The sequence below is a fragment of the Schistocerca gregaria genome, chromosome X (assembly GCF_023897955.1).
Source record: "Schistocerca gregaria isolate iqSchGreg1 chromosome X, iqSchGreg1.2, whole genome shotgun sequence".
Taxonomy (NCBI): domain Eukaryota; kingdom Metazoa; phylum Arthropoda; class Insecta; order Orthoptera; family Acrididae; genus Schistocerca; species Schistocerca gregaria.
The window spans coordinates 496453028-496468803 of NC_064931.1; the positions used below are offsets into that span (position 1 = coordinate 496453028).

Genomic DNA, 15776 nt, shown 5'->3' on the forward strand with positions numbered 1-15776 from the left:
GACCAATCTGAAGTTGCACAGTTCAAGCCTTATGTATCTGAGAAGAATAGGTTAGTGGAGCTACCCCAAAAACGCTGACACGCATTCCGTGCTCAAATATTGAAACCATCATCCGAATGTGTAATAATCGTTTTCGTTTCTAATTATTCCAAGCAACATTTGTTTTACAGTGGTTGTCCATAACTGGGGTACTGCTGTTTGTCAGTTTGCTCTATGTTACAGGACGTGAAAAAGCGAGTCGCATACTTCTAACTTTGAGCATTCGTGAAAATATTTCAGATTCAAGATCTTAGTCGGGTGAAACGGAAATAATAATCATCATCAATTGTCGTATCTTAGATCTGCTATTTCCATAGCGTGTGAAAAGTATTAGAAATTCTTCCCTTTAACAAAACAGATTGACTTTTCTTACGAAATTACTACATATCCTTTTGGATTTCTACTTTGCAGGGATGTAAACACAACATTATGCAAGATATCATGAGACTATTTAAAGGCAAAATACGCACGTCCATTTTGTCCACTCTGTACAGGGTGATTCTGTGATTATGATACGAACTTTCAGGGATGATGGAGGACAGTAAATGTATAAATTTTAAAACAGGGACCCTGGCCAGGAAGCGACAGAGTCGAAAGCTGTTAGCTAAAATCTTTCGGTTACCTCTGATAGTGGAATATATGTACAGATACGGTAGTTGCTAAGATTTTAGGGTAGGTGACTTTCAGATATGGTAGCATGGTCCAGTACAAGAAAGAAATGTCAAACGTGGGCTCTTAAGTGTATGCGTTAACAGCTATGAACACTGGTTAATCTTCGCTACAGTGAAAAACATCTCTTCTACTGAACAAGTGTCCATAGCTCATATGGCATAAATTTTAGAGCTGATGTTTACTAGACGTATTTTCCTTGTTTTGGTCGATACCACTACCTCTGGAAATTGCCTACCCTACAATCTTAGCAATAACAGTAATGATACAAACAGTCCACTGTCAGAGGTATCAGAACGATTTTCGCTTATAAATTTCGACTCTGTTGTTTCCGGACCAGGGTTCCTGAACTCAAATTTATACATTTATCCTCCTCCATCGTCCCTGAAAGTTTCTAACATAATCGTGGAATCACCTTCAATATCTGTTCAATCTACTAAAAGTAAAACATCAAGTAAAACGGAAGTTATACAAGGAGTTCCTTAAGTGAGTATTATAGCCCCTCTGCTGTTTGTGATCTACGTAAACGATTTAGGAGACAATCTGAGCATCCCTCTTAGATTTTTTGCAGACGATGCTGTCATTTACCACGTAGTAGAGTCATTAGAAGATCAAAACAGATTGCAAAATGTCTTAGACACGATATCTGTATGGTGCGAAAAGTAGCAGTTGACTCTAAATATGGAAAAGTGTGAGGTCGTCCATATGTGTACTAAAAGAAATCCGTTAAATTTAGGTTACACGATAAATCACACTACTCTAAAGGCTGTCAGTTCAACTAAATATCTAGGAATTACAATTACGACTAAATTTGGAACAAACGCATAGATAATAAGGGAACGCGAGCCGATGACTGCGGTTTATTGGCAGAACTCTTAGAAAATGCAGCACGTCTGCTAAAGAGACTGCCTAGACTACGCTTGTCCGTCCTCTTCTGGAGTATTGCTGCACGGTGTGGGATCCGTATCATATAGGATTGAGGGAGGACATCGGAAACGTTCGAAGAAAGGCAGCTCATTTTGTATTACCGCGAAACAGGAGAGAGAGTGCCACCGATATAATACACGAATTGTGGTGGCAGCCATTAAAACAAAGGAGTTTTTCGCTGCAGGAGGACCTTCTCATAAATTTTAAATCACCATCTTTCTCCTCAGAGTGTGAAAACGTTTTGTTGGCGCCCACCTACTTAGACAGAAATGATGGTCATAAAATAATTAAAAAAATCAGAGTTGGCATGGAAAGATTCAACTGTTCGTCTTTCCCAGGCGCTCTTCCAGAGTGGGACGATAAAAAATAGCTTGAAGGTGGTTCGATCAACTCTGTCAGGCATTTCAGTGTGAATTGTAGAGTAATGACGTAAATGATGACATTATTATTGCATGGGATGCCATAAAGGTTAGTTTAGCTGCCGATATGTGTAGTTTTAACTGCAAACCATAGACCTCTATGATGTGGTACGTGGTTGATTTGTTGGGTCATCAGCTGTCTCCTCTGCTCTCAGATTACCTGGATTGCGGGGAGAATTTGAGTTCAGTTCGGAAAATCTATAAAAACGATTACCTTCCTCGTTTGCGTTATCTATAATTCACCAGTTGCTGGCGTAACTGTCGTGCCATTGTACCTGGCTTACTTTAACTGCCTAGCGATCCCGGTCAGCTTCTCAGCATACTGGCGTCAGCTGCTCGTTGTGAAAACACTCCTCTTGCTGCCTGCCCCTCCCACGCCTTTGCTGGCGGTACTTTTCTGTCCATAAACAATTTATGTCAATACGAGCATGGAATGCAACACGCAAGCGCTGGAAAGTTAGATACACAGGAAATATATTACAGCACCTTAGGCATTAATGTACGTGTTCATTTTTCTGTATTACACTTCGCTTTTCAGGCCCCGCGAGTACACTGTGAAATATAACTAGTTTTTCATATAATCTCTCTTACAGTTGACAAAGCTGAAATCTCGAAAATTGAAAGGATGCATGAAATACTTGGAAAACGCCAATCAAAGAACAAAAATGCGGGAAAGGAAAGTGAGTAAAGCGTAAGAAACATGCGCAATAAGATGGGAAAAACTATCTGATATAGTCGTAACTGGTCTACAGGACTGCTTTTCAATATAGCACATCACTATGTGCAGACCAAAAGCGTTAACTGGTATATTAAACTGAGTACTACTAAAAATGAGTATTTTTGACTGGCATCAGATTCAAGCATTACAAGCTATTAAGTTCGATCGAACTACCAAAATATTTTCATTTTTTCCTAAAAATATGTAACACAGTACTTCCGCTTCACGCACGTACTTTTTCATGGCTTCATCTAGTGAAGAACAAATGCAAATTTTAACTGTAGGACTCACTTGGTCTCAAATGCATAGTGTAATAAATATTCGAATATTTCTAAGAGTTACTTGTGTTCCGGAGATATTTCCACGGCGTTCCATATCCGGGGACGTTGTGAGGCTGTCAGTAAGTTGGATTGCTCCTCGATGTTTCATGTCGGGGGACAGAGCTGAAGAATTCCTCGTTAAAATGGCGGAGAAAACGAAAATACCTGTTTTGAGTGTACCTTAATGTAGATGTATTGATTCTAGGTACCTGTCACTTCAGCGAAAGGATCCTGTGTAGTTAAAAAAAATCCCCTGAACATCAGAGTGCCTCTTCCAAATTGAGCCACCTCTCGGACGCGATTCTCCGGTATATTTAGTGAAATAGGCGTATTAATTTTCATGGTAGGGGTGTAGTTAACGTTCTGACTGAGCTTTGAAGTTTTAATGTGTCTCGTGAATTAGAAATCTCTCTAGAAAGGTCGTTATGTAAATAATAAAAAAATAAAAGAGTACTGGAATCATGTGTAATCCTTTATTTGTGTATTAATTAACTGGAAACCTCTTTCTTGCATCTGTAAGTAACTCTCGACAGCGTGATTCTCAAACTACTGTTTCCAGCATCAGCCTCGTGAGCAATAAAAAAAGGGGAACGCGAAGAAACGTTAGCGTGGGTAAGATAATTCTGAACATTTTAATAACGCAATTTCCCTCCGTTTGTTAAGGAAAAGAAGATGCCCAAAGTGCAGTAAGAAAGAAATACTAACGTTTCGGGTTGCAACAGCAACTTATTCAAAAACGTGGAACACCCACATAAAGTAGTCCAAATGAAACTCAACTCTAATGATGTAGAGAACACGGTGTCAGCATTAAAATTCCAGAGGAATTACAGAAGCTGCTGACAGGGTTCGCGAGTGCGACGTTAAGTTCTGCAGTAACTTTTACAGCTGTCGTCCCATTATATTTCGTCATAATCCTCTTCAATAACCGTCTGTCACGATCATTCAAGACACTATCGTCGGCGTTGTGGCTTACCGGATGATTATTTTTCGTTTGCAGCCAGCAGGCTTGACTAGCATCTGCATTTATGTTCAAGCATGCATTTCTCGCGGTGTTTCTATGCATTTGTTCAACCCCTGCATTGAGAGAAGAGGTAACATAAAAACATATCAGTACATCTCCTCGTTACAAAGGGCATAAGCAGTATTTCAGTTTGTACAGGGCGTTCTGCCGAGACTGTGATGCATACTTGAGATGACCACAGGACGAGAAGATCGCTATCTTGTCCACAGGTGGTAACAGCTACGTCCGCTACACTGACTTCAAGGTGGAGTTGTGTGACAGGTGTGCACCTAATTGTATTGAATGTTAGACGGCTGCCAGTGCTACCCCATTCAGATGTCCAGAGACATCAAACGCCTTGTAAGACCACCCCCCTGACTTCAACTGACTAATGATGTAAAATTGTAAATTTGTAGTAAGATCTTATGAGACCAAACTGCTTAGTTCATCAGTCCCTAACACACACACACACACACACACACACACACACACACACACACACGAGGGAGAACTCGAACCTCCGACGGGGAGAGCCGAGCGGACCGTAACAAGACTCACAGCACTACTTTTACCCTTCTTCTTACTGGTAGATCTACACTGAAGAGCCAAACAAACTGGTACACCTTTGTAATATCATGTAGAGCCCCTGCCAGCACGCAGAAGTGCAGCAACACGACGTGGCATGGACTCAGCCAATGTATGAAGTAGTGCTGGAGACAATTGACACCATGAAGCCTGCAGGGCTGTCCATAAATCCCTAAGAGTTAGACGATGTTGATATCTCTCCTGAACAACACGTTGCAAGGCATCCCAGATATACTCAATAAATTTCATGCCTGGGGAGTATGGTGGCCAGCGGAAGTGTTTAAACTCAGGAGAGTGTTCCTGGAAATACTCTGCACCCATTCTCGACATTCTGGACGTGTGGGGGTGTCGCATTGTCCTGTGGAATTGCGCTAGTCCGCTGAAAAGGAAATGAATGGACGCAGGTCATCAGACAGGATGCTTACGTACGTGTCACATGTCAGAGTCGTATCTAGACATATCAGGGGTCCCATATCACTCCAACTGCACACGCCTCACACCATTACAGAGCCTCCGACAGCTTGAACAGTCCCCAGCTGACATGCAGGGTCACTGGATTCATGAGGTTTTCTCCATACCCGTACACGTCCACCCGCTCGGTACAATTTGGAAACATGTTGTCTGGTTGGACGAGTCTCCTTTCAGTCATCAACAGCCTAATGTCTGTGTTGACGGGCTCAGGTGAGGCGTAAAGCTTTGTGTCGTGCAGTTATTGAATGGTTCGCACGCTGACACTTGTTAAAGGCCCAGAATTGAAATCTGCAGCAATGTGAGGTAGGGTTCCACTTCTGTAACGTTGAACGATTCTCTTCATTCGTCGTTGGTCCCGTTCTTTCTGGATCTTTTTTCCGGACGCAGTGATGTCGGAGATTTGATGTTTTATCGAATTTGTGATATTCACGGTACACTCGTGAAATGGCCGAACGGGAAAATCCCCACTGTATCGCTACCTGGGAGACGCTGTGTCACATCTCTCGTGCACCGAATACAGCACCACATTCAAACGCACTTAAATCTTGATAAGCAGTAACCGATCTAACAATCGCGACAGACGCTTGTCTCATATAGGCGTTGCCGCCCACATCACCGTATTCTGCCTGTTTACACATCTTTGTTCAAATGGTTCAAATGGCTCTGAGCACTATGGGACTGAGGTAATCAGTCGTGTAGAACTTAGAACTAATTAAACCTAACTAACCTAAGGACACCACACACATCCATGCCCGAGGCAGGACTCGAATCTGCGACCGTTGTGGTCGCGCGGATCCAGACCGAAGCTCCTAGAACCACTCGGCCACATCGGCCGGCTCATATACTTGTATTTGAACACGCATGCCTATTCCAGTTTCTTCGGCGCTTCAGTGTATGAAGTCTATAAAATAATTTAACATTTTCACTTAATCTCTTTTTAATAACAACAAACCACATCTTGCCGGCCGTTGTGACCGAGCGGTTCTAGGCACTTCAGTCCGGAACCACGCGGCTGCTACGGTCGCAGGTTCGAATCCTGCCTCGGGCATGGGTGTGTGTGATGTCTTTACGTTAGTTAGGTTTAAGTAGTTCGAAGTCTAGGGGACTGATGACCTCAGATGTTAAGTCCCATAGTGCTCAGAGCCATTTGGACCATTTGAAACCACATCTTGCAAGCGCATGTGGCAAAGTTAATTGGGTGGTTGCAAAAACTGCTGGGTAAATAAATGTTCTTCATTGCCTCCGGCTGCAAGCCCATAAGTAGTTGCTAGGTCAGATTAAATCAAGTTCCGATTACTTAAACTGAGTCTGAAATACTAACGATCATAGAGTTCGAGTCACAGAAAAAAAATAATAATAATAAATAAATAAATAAAAATAAGAAATGATAATGATGGATCAACCTTAACGTACAGTGAAATTATAATCAAATCAAGATACGACGCTGTCGACAGGCGTTGGACAGTTGAAAATGTGCACCCCGACCGGGACTCGAACCCGGGATATCCTGCTTACATGGCAGACGCTCTATCCTTCTGAGCCACCGAGGGCACAGAGAATAGTGCGAATGCAGGGATTTATCCCTTGCACGCTCCCCGTGAGACCCACATATCCAACTTAATGTCCACACACTACATTCGTAGTGCCCCTGCCTATTACACTCATTACTCGCGGCAGACAATCTTACCGAGTTCCGTAAGAGTTCGGGCAATACGCGTGCATCCGCACAGAAGGTCAATGGCCGGTTAGCCTTAACTATATGAAGATGGTATCTGTTCTTCACATAGTTAGCGTATAGTATCGCATAAAGCCACACCCACCAGTGTTCATCAAGTGAAGTACGCTAGCGCCTAAGAAATGTAACGTGAAACACAAATCAATCCTGTCCAGCGAATATGACTTTGTCAAAACCACGCCTTAATGAAAGCTACGTAATTCGTTTTTAACCTCAAGAGATTTATAAGTGTTTGAAGTTAGGTTCGCGTTAAAGTGAAGTTACATCAATTAGTATGAAAAACTAGTTTTATACTAAACTAAAATTTGCGAATTTTAATCACAGTTCATACAGATGTAATACGTCTTAAAAGCGAAGAGTAAAGAACACTTACGATTCTTTGAGCAAAATAAGTGAAAGACGTAGATAAGTATACGATTACACTTAACTGTGGTTCCTATATGAAACGTTCCATTGTGAATAGCGCTACTAATGTCAATTTGATGTACTTGGAAAGCATTATGTAAAGCAAAGTTTTATTTTTCTTCTCGAAAAGTATGTGGTTAGATGTTCCTATGTGACGCTTTCAACAAATACGGAGATAGACCCGTTATATCAGTAAAATGTTTTTTTTTTCGGAAGAGAAAAATGGTTGTGTTCGTGGGACGTGTAGTGTATGCGCGACATGGACGCGAACAGTCACTGTATGCAGGTCGTGGGCGAGATCTGAGAAGTGAAACAGCAAAAAGGGCGCGCAAAATGCTCCGGAGAGGATGAGTGGCAATACTCTAAACAACCCGACATATACGTTTCCTTTCGCTAGGCTTTCATTGTAGTGGCGAGACAACGTAATACCTTCACGTATTGTGCACACCGTGCGAGCCAACTTCTGTGTGCAGTCTCAGTCTGCAGGCAACGTTCCTTTCACGAGCATGACGTGTGCATCTACAAATGACCACAACTAAAGCGACCCTTTTGAACTGAAACTGCATTAAGAGACCACGCTTACATCGGTTGCAGTGTGCTGTAATTTAGAAGTCGTAGTGGTTCTTCAGACGCTGTATTCATATTCCAGACAATATAACTGGATTTCCCAGCGCCATTAATCGCTGCTGCTATTGCTCCTGCGGATCTCCGAACACATCGGGTCAGCCTCAACTAAGAGGTTCAGGTACAATAAGCAGAGATATCTGCATAAACCGTTGCACATAGGTCAGAGGTACCAAGAGTTACTTGAATGAACGAACATTATTTAATCACAGTAGGAACTACTTGGTATTGTACCCAAAACGTTAGTTCCTCTTTCCTTAACAAACCCAGAGAAGCTGTAGTATTAAAATGCTGAGAATTCGCTTGCTGTCATACCCATGTTAACGTTTCTTCGAGTTCCCCTCTATAAATGATCGCTACGTTAATGTTTGAAATAATATACTGAGAATCGCGCTGTAGCACAGTTCCTTAGAGGTGCAGGACAGAGTTTTCCAGTTAATACACAAATGGCGGATTACACATTAATCCAGTATTTCCTTATTTTCATAAAGACGTTTCTAGAGAGAGTACTCGTTTACAAGACACTTTGAAATGTACACCGATGAGCCAAAACATTATGTCCACCTGCTTAATAGCTTATTTATCCGTCTTTGGAACGAAATACATCACTGATTCTAGGTATCAGTAATCCAAAAGTTTGTTGGTATGTTTGTGGAAGTATGCGACATTAAAGGCCTACGCACAGATCATGTAATTCGGGTAGGTAACGGGCTGCTGATTTGCGTATAGGGTGATGAAGTCTGGAACCGCGCGACCGCTACGGTCGCAGTTTCGAATACTGCCTCGGGCATGAATGTGTGTGATGTCCTTAGGTTAGATAGGTTTAAGTAGTTCTAAATTCTAGGGGACTGGTGACGTCAGAAGTTAAGTCCCATAGTGCTCAGAGCCTTTCCAGTCATATAATTTATATCAGGTAAATTTGGTCGCCAAGACATCAACGTGAGTCTACTATAATTCTCCTCAAACCACTTAAATACGGTTCTGGCTCCGAGACACGGACAATTATGATGTTGAAAGATGAAATCGCCGTCGGGGAAGACATCAAGCATGAAGGGATGCAGTTGGTTCGCAGTGGTCATTGCGTCTTTGATTAATATCACAGGTCTCATGCAACCGTAGTATAATGTCTCCCATAGAATTATACTGCTCCCAACAGCCTGGTTCAGTGACGTGTTGCAAGTTTCAGGTCGCCGTTCACCTCGACGTCGGCGTTTGTGGATAAGACCATCACCTAGTGTAGGAAGAATGAGATTCACCCGAAGAGTCGACATGTTTCCGTTGTTTGGAGGTCAAATCCCGATAGTTCTGTGCGCTCTGCAATCGTAACTGGCGTTGTCGTTGAGTCAACATGTGAACAAGTAGGGGTGGGCGGTCTGCTGCGGAGCTCCATGTTCAACGATGTACAATGAACGGTGTGCTCGGAAACACTTGTGTGTGCGCCAGCATTGTGCTCTTTCGGCAGATATGCCACAGATCACCATCTGTCCTACTTTACAGTGCAGAGAATCCTCCGTACCCCATGTCCTGTGGAGAGTCGTAGACGTCCAACCATCTGACGCGTAGGGGTTGTTTCACTGTCTCACCTCTTACCTCTTACCGTACATGCTCAGGACAGTAGCACGTGAGCATTCGACAGCTTCGCCGTTTTCGAGGTACTCGTTCACAGGCTCTGCGGAACAATAACCTGCCCCTTATCGAAGTCCCTTATCATTTTGGATTTCCCAGTTTGCTGCCCATATCTTCGCTAGGGTGATCCCCCGTCTGCGTCTGCTCCGCTTACATACTTTTTTTACCGCGTCACGTGCGTGCAACGCCACCAGGCGGCATATAACGTCACGGTGGGCAGTGGTCATAATATTTTGGTTTATGAGCATAGGTACTCATTTCTCTTTTCCTGCTGAACATTTTTACTTGCCAAAAACTGAATCATGTTGGCGACATTTCGCTGTGATGTTGAACGTCTCAACTATTTTACAGAAATGATCTATGCTTTTACATTCAGATTCGCACAGTTCGCTCGCTTACTGACGGCCTCAAGTACAGCGTTAGCGAATGCTTTTCAAAACTGTGCTCTGTTCATTCTTAAGCTCAAAGAAACCGTAATATCATTTGACGTTCGGCTTCGTTATGCACATATTATACAACACATACTCACTAAACTAATCCTTCACCATCCCAATTTTGTGTACCCGTCATTTTTTATACAGTGCCTCTCTCCTATGTTCTAAATATGAAGCAATATTTGAGTATCTTGGTGTACAGGTTTACACCAGATACGTACAGCCAATGTGAATGTAACATCGATATCGACAGTGAATTCTTTCACTAAAACTTATCAGTTTGTCATGGACAGCAGAAAACTTTTCCCGGATTAAATCTTTCATTCCAGTGTCTCACTATAACATAGTTTGTTGAATACATTTTTTTATCAGAAGAAAATAAAATTTTAATAGAATTTAACTCTGAAATCGATGTTTTGAATAGTGCCACGTCGAAATTGAGGTACATGATGCAAAGTAAGAGCTCTGTATCAATGGATGTAGGACTTATGCTTTCAGATATTTTCATTCATCAAAATCAGATGCTGTAGGATGTAAATCACTCATTAAGCTTACCTAATGTTCTCCTGTATAAGCTAAAAGGAAACTATAGTGCGGGAAATAGATCAAAATTTTGCTAATCATACAGGATTTCAATATTAAGTTAACTAAAATTGGACGTCAGCTAAGGACATATACTTATGAGCCAAATGAATATGACCATCTGTTTAATATTATTTCGGTCCATCTTTGAAACTCAATACAGCAACGATTCTGTGTGGCTTGGATGCGAAAATTCATTGGTAGATATCCGGAGATATGTGGCGCCAGAGGTGTACATACAGATAAAGCAAAACTTTTATATTACAGCTCACTTTTTTATGGACGCGGGCCGGCCGCTGTGGCCGAGAGGTTCTAGGCGCTTCAGTCTGGAACCGCGCTGCTGTCGCAGGTTCGGATCCTGCCTCGGGCATGGATGTGTGTGATGTCCCTTGGTTAGTTAGGTTTAAGTAGTTCTAAGTCTAGGGGACTGATGACTTCAGATGGTAAGTCCCATAGTGGTCAGAGCCATGTGAATCTTTTTCTTTTTTTTAATGAATGCGGAGCTGGTGCCTGATAGCGTTCCATATATGTTCGATCGGGTCACAGCAGACGAATTTGGTGGCTAAGACATCAACGATCACGCTCTTCAAACTATTGCAGCACGATTACGACCCGACAGTTATCCTGTTAGAAGACGGTATCGCCGTCGCGGAAGACAAATCATGAAGGGATGGTTCTTATAATATTCATATTTTACATAGGTGTCGTGGTGCCTTCGATTACTGTCAAATGCCCCATGGGAACCTAGTTGAATGTAGATAGTAGTGCATTACGAATTGCATTTTCTGTTCAAATGGTTCAAATGGCTCTGAGCACTATAGGACTCAACTGCTGTGGTCATTAGTCCCCTAGAACTTAGAACTACTTAAACCTAACTAACCTAAGGACATCACACACATCCATGCCCGAGGCAGGATTCGAACCTGCGACCGTAGCAATCGCACGGTTCCGGACTGCGCGCCTAGAACCGCGAGACCACGGCGGCCGGCGCATCATTTTCTGTCTGTAGCGTTTTTGACACTACTTGAATTTAATGGCTCAGTTGCGATGTCTGGTGTTAGCAGTCCACCCTTCCACTGAATTACATATTTTTCGTCATAAAAACTTAAGCAGTAACTTACTGTTGTCGTCTTGATGAAGTATTCGTCTAGAGGCTCTTCTCCGACGCGGAATGGGATTCAAATGCTGTGGTCACCACGGAAGTTCAGTGTCTAATGCACCGACTGTTCCGAAGTAAGCAAGTTTCCGCCCACGGGACGCAGGCCTCGGCTCGATCCTCGCACCTGAAAAATAATGGCATTTTAGCAGAATTCTGTGAACATATTACTGAATCTCAAAGTTTTGCTTTACTTGCAATCTCGCTACCAGAAAATATTTACAGCATTGCTCTAAATGTAACAGAACAAGCATTATTCACCAGAGAGAGAGAGAGAGAGAGAGAGAGAGAGAGAGAGAGAGAGAGAGAGAGAGAATTAGTGGTAGGTATTTTGCTGGAACTCTGCCTCTGTTTCAGCGATCATTGAACGACTGTCTAGTGGAGATCTTGGGTTTGATTTCCGGTACTCTCAACGACTTACCGTTGGTGGGAGGTCTGGATGACACGCTTAGTCTTACGATCATTACTGACAAGGCAGCTTAAGTGGAAGTTGGCGTTGGTTCGACAGCTTATAGTAACGGGGAGGACAGCGCTGGTTAACGACATGCTCCTCCATGGCCACGACCACTGAAATTTTGGAGGATTATCGTATACTGTGTGTCGTCACTCTGTGTCTCAATGGTAAGACCAAGCGAAATGGTGAGGTGTATAACACTTGAATCGGATTTGAATGGACGGTGCTTTAAAACACGTGCTCATAGTGATTTAGGCTTCCCGTTATTTCCTTGGATCGCCAAAGGGAAATTTTGAAAGGGTTCCTTTGAAAAGGACAAGGCCGATTTCTTTCCTCATGCTTCCCCAATACGAGCTTGTGCTCCGTCTCTACTGGCATCGTCGGCGACGAGACGTTAAACACTACTACTCCTTCCCTTTCTTCCATGGGCGTATAACAGTTTTATTATTGTTACCAAGATATTGGGGACAACACGTCTGTAGTCTCAGAAAGCACCGTGAGGCGATGCGTAAGTTGCGTGAGCTAGAGATAAGACTGGATGGGATCGTAGCGTATTCGGTAGTGGCTAGATCGTTGGCGGAAGACGCATCGGGCACATTTTCGTAGTCTTTCTGGCGCTGGGATTCTTATGGGCCACTATCGCGTCAGCAATTCAAACGAGGGGCTTCAGGCTGTATAAATCGACATAGTCGAGGACCAACAGAAAACACCAAAGATTAGCACGAGGTTTTTGTTTTTTTAATTGATCTCTGACTTCTGCGTTTCCGTTCGGTATATGCTGTCATAAAACTGTAGTCTTCTTTCCCTCAATTTCACAGTTAGCTTTTACATATTTAAATGGAGCTCTCTGTTTGATCTTAATCTGTATTCAACATAACTGCTCATTACTGCTAGGTCCAGTATTTTCCTTACAATTCTTTCAACTTTTTCCAGTTTTTCAAGATCCCCAAATACTGCTGGTTTAGTGTTTCTGCTGCATACAGTCTTTCAAGCCAGACCACTGTTTGATATTGTCTTAGTTTTGTGATCCAGGACAAAGTCTTTCTCTTACTTTTTTGTCATTTGGAATGTCCTTTCCATTTTATGTACTCTGTTTCCTGTGGCTATCTTTTCTTTCGTGTTGCTTGTTGTCCATTCTCCTAGATATTCGAAACAGTTTTAGTTATTGTGTTTTTATGAATTTTAACATCTGTAGGGACATCATTGATAATTGCCATGGAATGTGTTTTTCAAATGATATTTTTAGTCCTATTTTGTTTGCTCGTCTCTAAGGTTCTGTAATTCGTTTTTTTGGCACAGCCTAGTAAGTCAGTAATTCCATGTCACCTGCAAAAGCTAGACAATCTAGGGCGATTTAATTTGACTTTCTTCACAGTTGAACACACTTAGTATTGATGGATTTCCTTCATTCTCTAGCTTCTCTAATTTGCAGTTAAAAAGTAGGGACGATAAACCATTTCCCTGTGTTACTCCTGATTTTCTTTCAAAAGGTTTTGACAGTTCCCCCATAAATTTCACTCTTGATGTGTTTCTTGAAGTTCCTTTAATTACTTCTGTTTTATTGTCGAGTCCGAATCCCTTTAAAATCATCATGAGTGCATTTCCATAACGCGATAGATATGCTTTCATATTATATATATATATATATATATATATATATATATATATATATATATATATCCACAAGTGATCAAGTATTTAAAGTTTATGATTTTTCCCCATTTCAATTATGTTCTTTAGATTTAGTATTTGCTCTGCACAAGATCTTTCCTTCCTAAATCCTGCTTGATACTCTCCTAGTTGTGGATCGAGTATTCCTAGAGCTCTCTTTAAAAGTGCCGTGAACAAGATCTGATATGTCACTGGCAGGAGGCAGATCCCTCTATAATTGTTACAATTCGTTTTCTTTCCTTTTTTTATGTAACGGGTGTATTAACGCAAATGCCCATTTTGAGAGTAAGTTATTTGTTGTCTAAATTTCATAAATGATTTCTGTTAAACACAGAATAATATTGTCACTAGACACTTTCCACAATTCAGCAACTATATTGTCTTCTCCTGGTGCTTCGTTATTTTTAAGTTGTTGTTTGATTCCCTGATATCTTCTATTGTTTTATGGCGTTCAGTCAGGTTGTATTTTTAGATAGCGTTATCAAAATGAAATTCTTTCGTTGGTAGATCACAGTTGTGTAGTTCTTTGAAGTAGTCCACAAGTATTCAGCAGTTCCCTGTGTTATTATATAAGTCTTCTGTATTTCTGCATATATAAATTGTAAACTTGATGGCATGTACTTCTTTAAGCTATTTTTGAACGATGTTTTATAGAAGTTCTTTGTGGGGTTCTGCTTAAAAGATGATTCAACTGATGTTAGTTGATCTTTTATTTGTTGTGATCTGATCTTTTTGAGACCTTTGGATGTATGTGTCCTTGCTTCTATAAAACTTTTTCCTGGTCTTGTCACTTTTACTTGCGCTCCAGATATTTCAATCCCGTCGTCTCCCTCTAAGACATCGCCATCATCATTCCACCAAGCATGTTTCCAATTCTTTTTCAGACACTCAAAGAGTCACCTAAGATACCTGGAAGCATGATAAACCAACTTTAGTCATTAGCAAAAAATTTGTGAGCCCTCGAGGTCGGGAGTGACATATCGTGTTTACTGAAAGCAGACAATCAAACAATGGTTACTTAACATACGCTAGTGCCAACGTTTGACGGAACTTGGGGGGCTATAATTTCAAGATGCCTTCCCACTACCATTCTAGCCCGCAATAAGTACCTCGCTGGAAACCTTCACGTCACCCCAATGAAGTGTTTCAAAATGGAGAAGTAACATCTTAGAATATAACACAAATTCCGACCTCCACAAGTAAAGAAATAAATACTGCTTGTCAACGTCTTTCGTTACATTGAGCTACTGATTTTTTAACGTTTCATCGACGTGAGTACAAGTTAAGTCCGACAAGGACAGGGGAGATAAACGACTTTTGCAGTTTATGGAAATCAGATATCTGCATCAGGATGGCTGGGCGGAGATCTGAAACCCTACTGGAATGATCACATTGGCTCAGCGGCAGATAAGTCAGATGGCAAACTTTCGTTAATTTGTAGGATACTGGGAAAATGCAATTAGCATACACAAGGATATAGTTTACAAAACAGGCGTGTGACCCTTCCTAGACTACAGCTCAAGTGCGTAGCATCTGTTCCAAATAGGACTAAAAAAATGGTTCAAATGTCTCTGGGTACTATGGGACTTAACCTCTGAGGTCATCAGTCCCCTAGAACTTAGAACTACTTAAACCTAACTAACGTTAGGACATCATACACATCCATACCCGAGGCAGGATTAGAACCTGCGACCGTAGCGACTGTAGGGCCTAGAACCGCTCGGCCATCCCGGCCGGCAATATTGATCGTATAAAATATGGGCAGTAAAAATGATCACGTGTTTTATTTCACCCATGGGAGAACGCCACGGAGGCTGTGAGAAAACTGATCTGGCAGATGCATCTAGACAGAAAGTGTCTCACGAAAGCCTACTTTGGATGTTTCAAGAAACAATATTCTGAAAGGCAAGATTAGACTGATGGCGGTGCGCACAGGGACAA

At 41.9% G+C, this 15776-nt stretch overlaps 1 protein-coding gene across 1 annotated transcript in view; it reads right to left on the bottom strand.

Annotated features, from left to right (window-relative positions):
* LOC126299101 (homeotic protein female sterile) overlaps positions 1 to 15776 on the bottom strand; it is a 499343-nt gene that overhangs the window by 218212 nt on the left and 265355 nt on the right. The window contains exon 2 of the mRNA XM_049990775.1: positions 11676 to 11837. The gene's annotated coding sequence lies outside the window, so the exon portion shown is untranslated. The remainder of the gene's footprint in view (positions 1 to 11675; positions 11838 to 15776) is intronic.